An 11,972-nucleotide genomic window follows, 5' to 3' on the forward strand; every position below is an offset into this window, starting at 1 on the left:
TCTCGTTGGCCGCACGCGCTTGCCGGTCGCCATGGTCGCCAGCCGTCCTTGTTGCCGGTCGCCGCACCCGTCGCCTGTATTTGCGGCTGACTCAACGCATGCAACAGCTGCGGTTTGCGGTTGCAGCTCCGGTGGCGACGGCCGTAGCTCGCCGGCGTGCTCGCCGTCGTCCGCTTGGTTCGATCCAAACCGTTCAGGCCTTATCTTCTTCCCCCAACGAAAACGATTCTCCCAGCGAAGCTTCCCTTCCCACGCACATGGAAGCACAGCTAAAAGAGTGGAGGTTGTGGTTGTACGTGATCCGTCATCATTGCTATTGTAGGAAGCACCGTCCAGCAGCTCCACCTTCCAAAAAAATGTTTGCAGCTCCACCTCCAATGACGAGCCAACGTCAGAGCAAACGTCAACGCCGGTGATAGAAAAAAACAACGATGGATGCAACAAAAATGTTGTCGCCATCGCAGCTCAGGGCGTCGTCATCACTCATGAATGGTTGCAGCAAAACTTCACGTCGGTCATAGCAAAAAGGACGATGGATGCAGCAAAACTTCGTCACCGTCGCCGGGGGTCGCAGCTAAGTCATAAAAAATGGATGTAGCAAATTTGCTTGCCGGTTGTCGCACTATTGGTCGCTGGTCGTAGCACATTTGGGCATCGCTGGGCCATGGCCGGGGAGTGGTCGCTGGTTCTAGCAAAACTCGAAAAGCCGGTTATAGCAAAACTAAGCGCTGGTTCCAGCAAAACTCAAATACAGTGGTAGCAAAAATGTGTTGGTTCCAATAAAAACAGAAACGATGGTAACAAGAATGGATACTAGTTCCAGCAAAAAATCAACCCGGTGGTAGCCAAAAAAAATGTTGTTTCCAGCAACAACAAAAGATCCACGGCCAGGGGAGTGGCCTCCTGTCACAGGCTCACAGCACCGTAGTATTGCGCATTGCCGGCCATGGATGCAGCTCCGACCATGGAAGCAACTTCGCCGGCCCTGGATGCAGCTCCGACCATGGATGCAACTTCGTCGTCCATGCCCGTTGTAGCTCCGGGCACCACGGAGCAAATAGGAAATGCAGTTGATAGCGGGGAAATCAAGTGGAGGACACTGGCTCGGGGGTCGGCTTCGGGGGTGCTCACCAGAGAAGAAGAGGGGGGCTCGCTGGAGGAGATCGCCGGTTCAGACTTCCATGGTAGCTGGGGGAGGTTAGGAGAAAAGAAAAAGGATCCAGGAAAAGGGAAGGAGAAGGACGCAGGGGACGGGGAAAGAGATAACGTGGTGGGCCCTCCCTATTTGATTAGTTGTAACCAGCACGCATGGATGAGACCGGCCGAAGCATTTGGCCGGCTCATTGTACTCAAGCGTTTCCCTAGATTAAATGACACAAATCATGTTTTCTCTCCTTTTCTAGGTATGGGCCCCTACATCATATTTTATAGGACGATTTTACCCCTAGCCGTCTCACCTGGCTCGATAGCTGGTTGGATCGATCGTTCCTGGAAGAGCCCAAACACGCCACGATCAGTACATGCATGCAGGCGTACATATAGGGCGTGTTTGGTTGCCGTGCGCTACAGTACTCGCATTGCATACACTTCTCCACCCAACTTGGCTATGCAAATCCAGCTTCAAATGCACGATCTGCATGTTGTTTGGTTGCCTGCATGGGCAGAACCACACTGCCTGGTGTTTGGTTGCCTGCATGTTGGTGGACAAACCCAAAGCATAGTGTTTGATTGTATGCAACGCCTGATGTGTGGTAACCTCTTGGCTAGTTGGTGAGGTTACCACCACACTTCGGCAGCACACATCATAAGCACAACAGAGTATAAACAGAGTATCAACTAGCATAATTCAGATATAAGCAGTACCACACTTCATAACAATTCAACTCATAAACCATAAACATGTTCAAAGCAGACTCGATAGTATGCTGGAAAGAGGTGGCCCGGCCCTACTCCTTGGCGGCGAAGGCTTCGTCGTGCTTCCCGCACTTGTTGACGACCTCAAAGCCATCCTCATCGAAGATGATGACCTTGAGGGTGTCGGGAGTCAGGAGCTTGAACGTCACCATGTAGCCGATCTTGATCTGATGAACGGCTGCGTAGGTGGCCCAACCCTGATCCAGGGTCACCCTGTCGTTCATCAACTTGACCGTCACCTTCCAGGAGAAGTCGGTGTTGTTCCTAAGCTTGAACTCCGTCGGCACCGCGATGAAGTGCTTGGTGAAGTCCAGGGGCATGGGGATGCACTCAAGTTTCGGTGCAAGGATGACCTTGTAGAAGTGAGTTGGGCCATCCTCCTGATGATAGTGGTCGTAGTTGCAGCGCTTGTTGCTGGGGGCTCCTCCATGCCCTCGTCGTCGCCACCCTCAGGTGTCTTCGGGTCTTCCTCGGCGGTGGGCGGCAGCACAACCTCGTCTGGCATTGGGTGAAGGGGCTGCTTGCCCTTGTTGTCAAGGGCTGGGAGCACCTCTGTTCCATCTCATTACTCTCCTCGATCTGCACACAATTCATGGAGTCAAGCACAGCATGAAGTTCATGGCTAATTGAAGAGCATGTAGTTAAAACAGCATGACTGTCACTCTTCTCCTCCTCTGCACCCCCTATATTTACTCGCCCTGCCCATCACTACTTACCCACCCCCTGTCTTCTCTCACTGTTGATACGTCTCCAACGTCTCCATAATTTTTGATTATTCCATGCTATTATATCATCAACCTTGGATGTTCTATATGCTATTTTATATGATTTTTTGGACTAACCTAATAACCTAGAGCCCAGTGTCGGTTTCTGTTTTTTCCTTGTTTTTGAGTTTTACAGGAAAGGAAAATCAAACGGAGTCCAATTGACCTGAAACTTCACGGAACTTATTTTTGGACCAGAAGAAGGCCATGGAGTAAAGGAGTTTGGTCAGAAGAGTTCCGGGCTGCCCACGAGGGTGGGGGCGCGCCTCCCTACCTCGTGGACAGTCTGGAGACCCCCCTGACTTGTTCTTGACGCCAAAACCTCTTATATATACTAAAACCTCCAGAACATAACCTAGATCAGGAGTTCCACCGCCGCAAGCCTCTTTAGCCACCAAAAACCAATCTAGACCCGTTCCAGCACCTTGCCGGAGGGGCAAATCCCTCTCCGGTGGCCATCTTCATCATCCCGGCGCTCTCCATGACGAGGAGGGAGTATTTCTCCCTCGGGGCTGAGGGTATGTACCAGTAGCTATGTGTTTGATCTCTCTCTCTCTCTCTTGTGTTCTTGATTCAGAACGATCTTGATGTATCGCGAGCTTTGCTATTATAGTTGGATCTTATGATGTTTCTCCCCCTCTACTATCTTGTGATGAATTGAGTTTTTCCTTTGAAGTTATCTTATCGGATTGGGTCTTTAAGGATTTGAGAACACTTGATGTATGTCTTGCATGTGCTTATCTGTGGTGACAATGGGATATCACGTGATCCACCTGATGTATGTTTTGGTGATCAACTTGCGAGTTCTGTGACCTCGTGAACTTATGCATAGGGGTTGGCACATGTTTTCGTCTTGACTCTTTGGTAGAAACTTTGGGGCACTCTTTGAAGTACTTTGTGTTGGTTTGAATAGATGAATCTGAGATTGTGTGATGCATATCGTATAATCATACCCACGGATACTTGAGGTGACATTGGAGTATCTAGGTGACATTAGGGTTTTGGTTGATTTGTGTCTTAAGGTGTTATTCTAGTATGAACTCTATGATAGATTGAACGGAAAGAATAGCTTCGTGTTATTTTACTACGGACTCTTGAATAGATCGACCAGAAAGGATAACTTTGAGGTGGTTTCGTACCCTACAATAATCTCTTCGTTTGTTCTCCGCTATTAGTGACTTTGGAGTGACTCTTTGTTGCATGTCGAGGGATAGTTATATGATCCAAATATGTTATTATTGTTTAGAGAATTTGCACTAGTGAAAGTAGGAACCCTAGGCCTTGTTTCCTAGCATCGCAATACCGTTTGTGCTCACTTTTACCACTTGCTACCTTGTTGCTTTTATATTTTCAGATTACAAAAACCTTTATCTACCATCCATATTGCACTTGTATCACCATCTTTTAGAGAGTCTTCACATAGTTGCATAATTATTCAACTACTCATTGTGCTTCGCTTATATCTTTTGGAGTAGTTTGTCGTTTGCTCTAGTGCTTCACTTATATCTTCTTAGAGCATGGCGGTAGTTTTATTTTGAAGAAATTGTTGAACTCTCATGCTTCACTTATATTATTTTGAGAGTATTTTAGAACAGCATGGTAGTTAGCTTTGGTTATGAAATTAGTCCTAATATGATGGGCATCCAAAATAGGTATAATAAAAACTTTCATACAGAGTGCATTGAATACTATGAGAAGTTTGATACTTGATAATTGTTTTGAGATATAAAGATGGTGATATTAGAGTTGTGCTAGTTGAGTAATTGTGAAATTGAGAAATACTTGTGTTGAGGTTTGCAAGTCCCGTAGCATGCACGTATGGTAACCGTTGTGTGACAAATTTGAAGCATGAGGTGTTTTTTGATTGCCTTCCTTATGAGTGGCGGCCGGGGACGAGCGATGGTCTTTTCCTACCAATCTATCCCCCTAGGAGCATGCGCGTAATTCTTGGTTTTTGATGACTTGTAGATTTTTGCAATAAGTATGTGAGTTCTTTATGACTAATGTCGAGTTCATGGATTATACGCACTCTCACCCTTCCATCATTGCTAGCCTCTTCGGTACCATGCATTGCCTTTCTCACCTCGAGAGTTGGTGCAAACTCCGCCGGTGCATCCAAACCCCGTGATATGATACACTCTATCACACATAAACCTCCTTATATCTTCCTCAAAACAGCCACCATACCTACCTATTATGGCATTTCCATAGTCATTTCGAGATATATTGCCATGCAACTTTCCACCGCCCCGTTCATCATGACACACATCATCATTGTCATATTGCCTTGCATGATCATGTAGTTGACATCGTATTTGTGGAAAAGACACCATGCATAATTTGTCATACATGTCACTCTTGATTCATTGCCCATCCTGGTACACCGCCGGAGGCATTCATATAGAGTCATATTTTGTTCTAGTATCGAGTTGTAATCTTTGAGTTGTAAATAAATAGAAGTGTGATGATCATCATTAATAAAGCATTGTCCGAAAAAAAAGAAAAAAGGAAAGGCCAAATAAAAAAAGGCCAAAAAAGGGGGGCCAAATAAAAAAAGAAATAAGAAGGGACAATGCTACTATCCTTTTTCCACACTTGTACTTCAAAATAGCACCATGATCTTCATGATAGAGAGTCTCTTGTTTTGTCACTTTCATTTACTAGTGGTAATTTTTCATTATAGAACTTGGCTTGTATATTCCAACAATGGGCTTCCTCAAATGCCCCAGGTCTTCGTGAACAAGCAAGTTGGATGCACACCCACTTAATTTCTTTTGTTGAGCTTTCATACATTTATAGCTCTAGTGCATCTGTTGCATGGCAATCCCTACTCCTCGCATTGACATCAATTCATGGGCATCTCCATAGCCCGTTGATTAGCCGCGTCAATGTGAGACTTTCTCCTTTTTTGTCTTCTCCACATAACCTCCATCATCATATTCTATTCCACCCATAGTGCTATATCCATGGCTCGCGCTCATGTATTGCGTGAAAGTTGAAAAAAAGTTTGAGATTACTAAAGTATGAAACAATTGATTGGCTTGTCATCGGGGTTGTGCATGATGAGAGCATTTTTGTGTGACGAAAGTGAAGCATAGCCAAACTATATGATTTTGTAGGGATAAGCTTTCTTTGGCCATGTTATTTTGAGAAGACATAATTGCTTAGTTAGTATGCTTGAAGTATTATTATTTTTATGTCAATATTAAACTTTTATCTTGAATCTTAGGAATCTGAATATTCTTGCCACAATAAAGAAGATTACATTGATAAATATGTTAGGTAGCATTCCACATCAAAAATTCTGTTTTTATCATTTACCTACTCGAGGACGAGCAGGAATTAAGCTTGGGGATGCTTGATACGTCTCCAACATATCTATAATTTTTTATTGTTCTATGCTATTATATTATCAACCTTGGATGTTTTATATGCATTTATATGCTATTTTATATGATTTTTAGGACTAGCCTATTAACCTAGAGCCCAGTACCAGTTTCTGTCTTTTCCTTGTTTTGAGTTTTACAGAAAAGAAAAATCAAACGGAGTCCAATTGACCTGAAACTTCATGGAACTTATTTTTGGACCAGAAGAAGCCCATGGAGTAAAAGAGTTGGGCCAGAAGAGTCCCGGGCTAACCACGAGGGTGGGGGTCGCGCCTCCCTACCTCGTGGACAGCCTGGAGACCCCCTGACTTGTTCGTGATGCCAAAACCTCTTATATATACTGAAACCTCCAAAACATAACCTAGATCGGGAGTTCTACCGCCGCAAACCTCTGTAGCCACCTAAAACCAATCTAGACCCGTTCCGGCACCCTGCCGGAGGGGGGAATCCCTCTCCGATGGCCATCTTCATCATCCCAGCGCTCTCCATGACGAGGAGGGAGTAGTTCTCCCTCGGGGCTGAGGGTATGTATGATACGTCTCCAACGTATCTGGCCGGGATATACCCCGTGGTATGACCTAGCCGGAAGTATGACCCGGCCGGACTTGGCGATTCACTAGAGACCTACCCTGACTTGGCGACTCACTAAGTGACTCGTCCGGATCATCTCTCCACTCACTGATGACCCGGCTGGGCCAGGTGACTCATTGGTGACCCGGCCGGTGAAGCAAAGGAGCAACAAGATCCGGTGGCCAAAGCAGACGGTTCATGGAAGGCCGGCTCGTATTATGGTGGGCTGACTTAAGAGGAAAGCATAAGGAATATTCCCTTACAAAGGAAGCAAGACTAGGACTCCACTTGTAATAGAGTAATCCTAATTCTAATAGGACTAGTCATGTAAACCGCCCCTTCAACATATATAAGGAGGGGCAGGGCACCCCAAGAGGGACAAGATTCACAAGTTCCACGAGTTTGACAAGTTAGGTTTAGACAGACAAGTCAATAGCTCTTGAGATAGAGCACCCTTGTAACCGTGATCATCAATATTAATGAAGCAGGATGTAGGCTTTTACCTCCACCGTGAGGGGCCGAACCTGGGTAAAACCTTGCGTCTCTCGATTCCGACCAACCCCTTCAAGCTACTACATAGATGCATTGGCCTCACGACTAAGTCCTCACACTAGAACATCTGCCGTGACAATTCCACGACAGTTGGCGCCCACCATGAGGCTCGCGCACGGTGATGATGAGTTCTTGAAGGGATCTCTCCTAGGGTTTGAGAAGCTCGCGATTTCGTTGGATGAGGAAAAGCCAACAAGTTCATTGTTTTGTGATCTGGGACATGATTAACTTTGGAGCCAGTGGATACAAGATTGAGATCAAAGAAATTAGGGGTGTATCTTGTGCACCGCCACAAGTCGTCAGATCAATTTTGTAAACCGCCGCAAGCCGCCTTCTCAAGGCCTGCAAGAATTTCTGCTATAAGTTTCGAGGCTTACGGTAGCCGTGTCCGACTGCTATTGTTTCTAAGGTATAATGGATCAAATTTGGAGCCGGCCGGCCGTGGCGCACTGGAAAACGCGGGTTTCCTAGTAATATTTTATGTGGTCTTGGACAGCCGGCCGGCGGCAATTGCTGCAGGACTATCCAAACATAACTGCATGCAGTAGTGCCCAAGTCTCAATCTATGTCAGGATCAATCGCATGGTGTGTTAGTACTACAGTACGAGCGAGAGAAAGAGAGCCAGGATTTCTGTGGAAATACGGATCGAGGAGACGATCATTACAAAAAAGGAAATATGAGTATATACAGAAAGGGATTACGTCCTAAAGCAGGAAACCTGATTGGTCAAACCTGACTGATGGAAATAAACTGCTACTCCTTCCGTTCCGAATTACTTGTCTTGGATTTGTCTAGATACGGATGTATCTAAACTAATTTTAGTGCTAGATACCTCCGTATCTAGACAAATCTAAAACAAGTAATTCAGAATGGAGGGAGTACAACCGAAAGAAGGATGGGGACTCAGATTTTGACATCTCCACATTCTCCGCCCCTCTGCAGACTGCACCTCGACCCACCTGGTTCGCCTTGCCGTCAACCCGCCGATGAGTCCTTACGACCCGCCGTTCGCTGCCGGGTGAACCGCCAGGCTGCCGTGCCTTGCCTGATGAGCCACCCCACTGCACCTGAGCGTTTCCTCGACTCGCCGTATCAGTTTGCCTTGTTGAGCCGCCTGACGCTTTGCGCCTCTGACGCCGTCTTATCCATGCAATGGGCCGCCCGCCGCTGCGGGCCTGATTCTCCCACCACTGCCGAGTCGCCTTCGGGTCTCGTCGCTGCTTAGTAGCCATCGCGCTCGCCCCCTTAAGAGTCGCCGTCAACATTGCCGAGGCATCTCTTATCCGAGCAGCCGCGCTTCAAAATGCTACTGGTCTCCTTGACACGCCAGAGCCCTGCGCTTGGCCTGCTGGCATGCGCCTGCAAGCCGGCCTGCTTGCCTTGCCCTTAGGTCGCCACCATGGCCTCTCAATTATTACCACTGCAGTCTCGCGCCGTCTGAGCCGTATATACTTCAGATAAGACTCCCTTTGTGGACTCGCGCCTCTCCGTGTCGCGTTCCACGCTACGCTAAGTCACCGGCCTCACCAGTCGCCTCCGCCTTATGTGAGTCGCCGCTCTAGCCGTGCGACCCGCCACTTGCAAAGCCGCGTCTACCGCGGGATCGCTCCGGGTCACTACCTCCACTGGTCTGAGCCGTCGTGCTCCCCGCTGGTTCTCCTCGACGAACCCCCGCCAGCTGTCATCCGTGCGGTGACCCGGTCTCCCAAATCACTGTTTTTCCAAGTCGGTCGCCGCCGAGCCTTGAGCCGCCTGTTGGTCTCTCGAGTCTCAAGAGACCCGCCCCCACGGACCTGCCAAGTCGCCAGTTTCCAAGGTGTTACCACGATCACGCGACGAGTCGCCCGAACCACAGTAACTCGCTTCTGAGTGCCTCTCGGCTTGATTCCGCTCCAAACCGCCTCGCTCATTCTGCGGGCTGTGCCGCAGCGGGTTGGTTGCCTGCCGTCGATCTTCACCCGCTGTTTGCCGGCTCACTCCGACTGACCCCTACCTCCACCGATCAGCCATCATGGATTGCCTTTGCCATATGTGCTGGTGCTCTGTTCCAGCCGCTGCGGTTTACTTTTGCCTTGGGCTTGCTCCAATCGCCACCACGACCCGCCGCTAGTTCACCGCTATTGTTGGGTCTGTATGTGCCGGCCACCGCTGGGTCTGCTCCGCTCTGACGCTCTTCCATGGACTCCGACCCGCTGCCGGTTTACTGCGCCTGCATACCCGTCTCTTAAGCATATATGTCAGACAAGCAAAGCAATATGCTCATCAATACACACAAACAGATTCAGCCGGAGTGCTAATGGGTTCAAACAATCACAGCCCACGGCCGCTTCGAGTTGCTGCGGTCCACGGTCACTTTGAGCCGCCGCGCTGAGTAGCCGTCTCTACTTCACTTCTGAGCCGTTGGACGCTCCGAGCTGCCCCGAGTCTCAGCGGTCTCTGCACTTCGAGCCGCCTACTATCACGGCCGGAGCTAAGTCGCCGTCGTCCGTCTGCTTAAAGAGTCGCCGGTGTGGCTTTTCTTCGCCAAGTTAGCTACATTTCTCAGCTGACTTTTTAGTTTTGGTTCAGTCGAGTTACTAGTCATTGGATTTTGCTTTGAGATTTGTGCCTTCTTTTTCTTTTTCCTGTGTTAGCTGGTCCAGCTGGTGTTGGGAAGCGTAGTAATTTCAAAAAAATTCCTATGCACACGCAAGATCATGGTGATGCATAGCAACGAGAGGGGAGAGTGTTGTCTACGTACCCTCGTAGACCGTTCGCGGAAGCGTTATATCAACGCGGTTGATGTAGTCGTACGTCTTCACGATCCGACCGATCCAAGTACCGAAAGCACGACACCTCCGAGTTCTGCACATGTTCGGCTCGGTGACGTCCTCGCCTTCTCGATCCAGCAAGAGAGGCGAAGTAGTAGATGAGTTCCGGCAGCACGACGGCGCGGTGACGGTGTTGGTGAAGAACAATCTCCGCACGGCTTCGCCTAAGCACTACGAAAACTATGACGGAGGATAAATTAGAGGGGACGGGGTTGCCGGCACACGGCTTGGTGTTTCTTGATGTGTCTTTGGTGCTAGCCCTACCCCTCTATTTATATGTTGAGCCCTGGGGTCGAAACTTGGAGTAAAAGCCTCCTCAAAGTCGGTTTCACCCGAAAGGCAAGAGTCCTTCTCGGACTCCAGGGCTAGACGCCAGGGTTCCCGGCGTCTACCCCCTAGACGCCAGGGTTCCTGGCGTCTAGCCTCTGGTCTCCGCAAAACTTCCTTTTGCACTTTCCAAAAGCCTCGCGGGATTTTCCCTTTGGCCCAGATAAAGTGTTCTCGTGCCCAAACATTTCGGGAAACATCCGGAACCCCTTCCGGTGAATTCCAAAACCCTTCCGGAGGTCAAACACTACTATCCCATATATCAAACTTTATCTCTGGACCATTCCGGAGTTCCTCATCATGTCTATGATCTCATCTCGGACTCCGAACAACATTCGGTCATCAACATACATAACTCATATAGTACTATATCGTCAACGAACGTTAAGCGTGCGGACCCTACGGGTTCGAGAACTATGTAGACATGACCGAGACACCTCTCTAGTCAATAACCAATAGCGTGACCTGGATGCCCATATTGGCTCCTACATATTCTACGAAGATCTTTATCGGTCAGACCGCATAACAACATACGTTGTTCCCTTTGTCATCGGTATGTTACTTGCCCGAGATTCGATCGTCAGTATCTCAATACCTAGTTCAATCTCGTTACTGGCAAGTCTCTTTACTCGTTCCGTAATACATCATCCCGCAACTAACTCATTAGTTGCAATGCTTGCAAGGCTTATAGTGATGTGCATTACCGAGTGGGCCCAGAGATACCTCTCCGATAATCGGAATGACAAATCCTAATCTCGAAATACGCCAGCCCAACAAGTACCTTTGGAGACACCTGTAGAGCACCTTTATAATCACCCAGTTACGTTGTGACGTTTGGTGGCACATAAAGTGTTCCTCCGGTAAACGTGAGTTGCATAATCTCATAGTCATAGGAACATGTATAAGTCATGAAGAAAGCAATAGAAACAAACTAAACGATCAAGTGCTATGCTAACAGAATGGGTCAAGTCAATCACATCATTCTCCTAATGATGTGATCCCATTAATCAAATGACAACTCATGTCTATGGTTAGGAAACATAGCCATCTTTGATCAACGAGCTAGTCAAATAGAGGCATACTAGTGACACTCTGTTTGTCTATGTATTCACACATGTATTATGTTTCCGGTTAATACAATTCTAGCATGAATAATAAACATTTATCATGATATAAGGAAATAAATAATAACTTTATTATTGCCTCTAGGGCATATTTCCTTCAGCTGGGCTGCGTCGAAATCGACTGACGCTTTGTTGTGGTTCAGTCGATTCTGTGTTCGGGCTCGTTCTGCTTTCGGGTGCCCGTTTTCTGATGGTTCGGCTCCCGTTAACAGGCTGCCAGCCCAGCCTATTGCAGTGGATATCGAGCGTCGGCCGTTCTCGTCTCTTATCTCCTCGCTTCTAGTATCCTGTCAGTCACTTCCCCTCTCAGTTTCAGTCTCTCTTCTCCTTCATGTGTCGTCTCCTCTTCCTATGCAGAGCTAGGTGTCGGTGTCAAAACCGGCGGATCTCGGGTAGGGGGTCCCGAACTGTGCGTCTAGGCCGGATGGTAACAGGAGGCAGGGGACTTGATGTTTTACCCAGGTTCGGGCCCTCTTGATGGAGGTAAAACCCTACGTCCTGCTTGATTAATATTGATGATATGG

General features: G+C 48.0%; 1 pseudogene; it reads right to left on the reverse strand.

The window, feature by feature from the left end:
• Positions 1-1,884: 1,884 nt before the first annotated feature.
• On the reverse strand, positions 1,885-2,514 carry LOC147978896 (B3 domain-containing protein Os01g0905400-like; annotated as a pseudogene).
• Positions 2,515-11,972: the final 9,458 nt, after the last annotated feature.

This window comes from Triticum urartu, chromosome 3A, assembly GCF_056163025.1.
Source record: "Triticum urartu cultivar PI428250 chromosome 3A, HENAU_Tu73, whole genome shotgun sequence".
NCBI lineage: Eukaryota > Viridiplantae > Streptophyta > Magnoliopsida > Poales > Poaceae > Triticum > Triticum urartu.